This window comes from Grammomys surdaster, unplaced genomic scaffold, assembly GCF_004785775.1.
Source record: "Grammomys surdaster isolate TR1022 unplaced genomic scaffold, NIH_TR_1.0 73651, whole genome shotgun sequence".
NCBI classification, from domain to species: Eukaryota; Metazoa; Chordata; class Mammalia; order Rodentia; family Muridae; genus Grammomys; species Grammomys surdaster.
Genome location: NW_021606221.1, coordinates 1 through 3,837, shown reverse-complemented (window position 1 = coordinate 3,837; position 3,837 = coordinate 1). Strand labels below are relative to the sequence as shown.

The window sequence follows — 3,837 nt, the reverse complement described above, 5'->3', positions numbered from 1 at the left end:
GGTATCTCTTAAACACACTGCTTTTGTCTCCTTTGGCTATATACCAGATAGACACATTTCTGACTCATGTAATTATAAATTGCTTTCTTAGATGGGTGGACTAGCTTATACTCCCATCAAGAGTGTGTAAGCTTTCCCTCTTCTCCCAAATACTCACTTAGACTTAGTGTCTGTCGTGTGGTGTCGTGTGCTGTGGTGTGGTGTGCTGTGGTGCAGTGTGGTGCTGTGGTGCGGTGTGGTGCCGTGAGGTGTGGTGTGGCGTGGTGTGGCGTGTCTGTGTGTATGCAGGCATGTGTGTGCCATAGTGTGAATGTAGAGGTTAGAGGACAGCTTTCAGGAATCTGTTCCCACCTTCCACCTTGTGTCCCGGGGACAGAATTCAGCTCATCAGTGTTGGTGGCATTTGCCTTTAAGTGCTGAGCCTCTCAATGGCATTTTTTTTTGTAACAGCTGTTCTAACAGTCGTGAGATGTTACCTCACCACATTTGAATCTACATTTTCAAGATTTTTTTTTCATAAACACCTTGGGTCACAGAAATGGAAAGTAAACTAGATTGTTCTGGGGCTGACGTGGTTAGTGAGCGCTGGAGAGGCTCTGCTAAAGGGCACAAGATCTCAGTGAAGCAGGAAGAGTAAGTTTAAGTGAGTTATTGTATAACATGGTGGCAGATTAACATGTTGTACGCCTGTAAAATCCTAGGAGATTGGAAATATTTTACAAAAATTATAAATATGTAAGGTATTTCATTTGTAAGTTAGCTAAACCTAGTCATTCCATTGTGTACACATACTTGATCATGTTGTACATGGTTAATACATACAGCTTTGTCAATATAACACACACACATGTAGGCTTTGATTTTTCAAAACCTACTTTTAGTAAGGGTTATTAAATGGTTTAACCTCCCTTCTAGCCCACCACCCATCAGAGGTAGTGGAAAAGAAAGATTATTAGGATATGGGGGGAAGTGGGCCTGTTTAGAAATATTTCTTTGGAGCAAATCCAATCCAGTCTGCATTGTTAGAATGCATACCAGCAGTCCACTTCAGCAGTGTCAGGATAGCAAACATGAATCAGCAGTGGTGGCATGACCCAGCAGAAACAGCCAGGCCTCCACTGAATCAGCACAAGTCAGCAGGAGCCACGAGAACCAGCAGGGACACCAGGAGAAGTTCTCTGCCGTGCCTCTCTCAAAGAAATGAGGATCAGCAAAGGGCCAAGACCAAGAAGCGTTGTGAAGCAAGCTATGCAAGCCATGTCACTGTCCATTGGGTCCTATTTATACCCCCTCCAAACATCGTGTGTCCTGCCATGGGTCTTGCCTCAGCTGGCATCACTCTGCCAATCAGCCCAAGTCTTCAGAAGCAGCAAATGACCATTAAGGAATGGCAAGACATACCAATACCTTCCAGCATCATCCACCATCTGTTGGGTCCTTCTTAACATCATGTGTCCTTTCATGTCTTTGCTTTAGCAAAACATCTTTTCACCTGTGTCTGCTTCAGTGAAACACTCCTTCATATGTCTGCCCCAACAAAACATCCAACACATCTGACTTTCCAAAGAAACCTTAAGTTTCCAATACACACACACACACACACACACACACACACACTCACACGTAAGCAAAAAACAGAAAGTACCTAGTTCTGTATGCTTCCCACTCACAAGGGATAACAAACATATTCTGTAACTATTTGACTTAATATGTTTTCAGATCTTGTCATTTTAATGTATATGAAATTATTTCTTTTTATATGGTAACATAGAACTATACAGGAAAACATCATATTTTTATTAATACAGTTTTTAATTAAATTTTCCTTTTTAAAAAGATGTCACTTTTCTTTTTAGCTGTGCTTTTTATTCATGTTATTCTGACTTAATCTAAAATGGAATACCATTTCACAAATTCTAAAACTATATTTTGTCTCTGAATATCTGGTTGTATTTTTATATTTCTTTAATAATTTGCCAGAATATGATTTGTTGATTTATAGATTCTTTTAATAAGAAATTACCTCTTTAATTTTTGTCTTTATTGTGGATACACAAAGATACTGTAACCTAATGAAGGTTCAGGCTTTGAGCTTTGTTATAGCTTCTGGGTCATTTTATACTCAGAAATGCCTTATCAATTCCAAGAATATCCTTTTGGCTGGTCTATTTCTTTCAGCATATTAATGATTTTTTAAATGTTAGATCATGTGGAGTTGTTTGTCTGTCTGTTTGCTTGTTAGTTTGTAATATATGAAATAATGGGGAATTGGAGAAATGCTAAGAGAAGTTAAATGGCCTTGATGCACTTTCAGACGTCCTTTGGTTTGCTTCCCAGCAGCCGTACTAGGTGTCTCGCAGCTGTGTCTAACTCCAGTTCTATGGGGTCTGATAATCTCTTCTAGGCTCCACTGGTACTCACCCACAAGTGGCATATACTTACATAGGTATATGTGTGCGCACACACATGTGTGCATACACACACACATATAAATAAATAAAAATGAATTTTTTGACTAGATCTGAGATTTACTGAACATGATTTGGTAGGATGTGACCTAGCACAGTGGAAGCCCTCCGGAATGCGGGGCCTGCCATTTGTCCAGGGGACCACACCAGGGATGTATTTGACCCCACAGCCATCAAGGATGCACTCAAGTACCAGGTCTTCAGATTCATCTGCATTAGGCTTGGTGACGTCCCAGTTCTTTGAGATGTGTATCTTCTGGCAGCCAAGGAACATAAGTCACAGTCCTTATAGTGCACAGGATGATCTAGTGGCCAGTGTGAATCCTGGCCACTGCCCTGGGGCTTCCTAAAGGCAACAGACATAACTTCCTGTCTAGTGGCTAGATTAGGGACAACATTCAGATCAGAGACATGACTATCCACCAGAAAACTGTCTCCAAGGTCCTGTAGGGCAACTCCTGTAGGCAACAGGTTGAATGCACTTCCAAATAGGCTGCAGCTCACACCCATTGCATGCAAGGCCCCCATGCAGAAAGAGACTGGTGTGTCTTACTTAGTAGCAGATAAAAATAAAATCTTCTTTAAAATATATGAAGTGATAAATTTGCTTTTCAGTGTGGCTTACAGTTGTTGAAAGAGCACATATTAACTAATGTAATTTTAATTATGTTCCAATGATTTGAAATGTTTTCCAATTGTCTATGCACACTAACCAGGTAAGCATATGCATCAGTTAGACACGTAATGTCTGTTTTTGCACTGTTGATTTATCTTTTCACCCACCAGACAATACTGTTTTTATTACATTGCTTGAACTTAATACTTGGCAGAGTTGATCTTTGTACTCCTTAGTCTTTCTCAGAACCTTTCTCCTTACTTTTATCAATTTCCAAGTGATTATAGAAACACGAACATAGTTTCTCTTTGAAAGTTCTTATCCACAGTATGGACTAGTAGCCTGCTTCTTCGTCTTTTATGTTCCAGATAGTAATTTTAATGTGCTTTTAAAAATCAGTTTCTAGATATTTTGTTGTTTTTGTTAGAATTGTTAGTAGTTTTTCCCACTGTTTTAAAGAAAAGGGATTTATGTGATACAGTACAAAGAGAGCATCATGTATGACAGTGACAGAAGAGCCACCAGCCAATAAAGCATTTTTATCCATTCTACATTCCAGTTTGTTGTTTGCATATATGACATTACCCACTTTTTGTATATTAATTCACCCTATCCACCATATTGAAGTGGGTATGAGTGTGCTAGTTACATCTGGAGTTCTGGGATCAAAATCCCTAACTGACAATGGAAGGAAGGAAGGAAGGAAGGAGGGAGGGAGGGAGGGAGGGAGGGAGGGAGGGAGGGAGGGAGGGA

General features: G+C 40.0%; 1 non-coding gene across 1 annotated transcript; it reads right to left on the bottom strand.

Annotated features, from left to right (window-relative positions):
* Positions 1 to 2,896: 2,896 nt before the first annotated feature.
* LOC114635253 lies at positions 2,897 to 3,031 on the bottom strand. Its single transcript, XR_003713449.1, has one exon. It is a non-coding gene; the product is annotated as a small nucleolar RNA SNORA70 (small nucleolar RNA).
* Between the last annotated feature and the right edge of the window lie 806 nt (positions 3,032 to 3,837).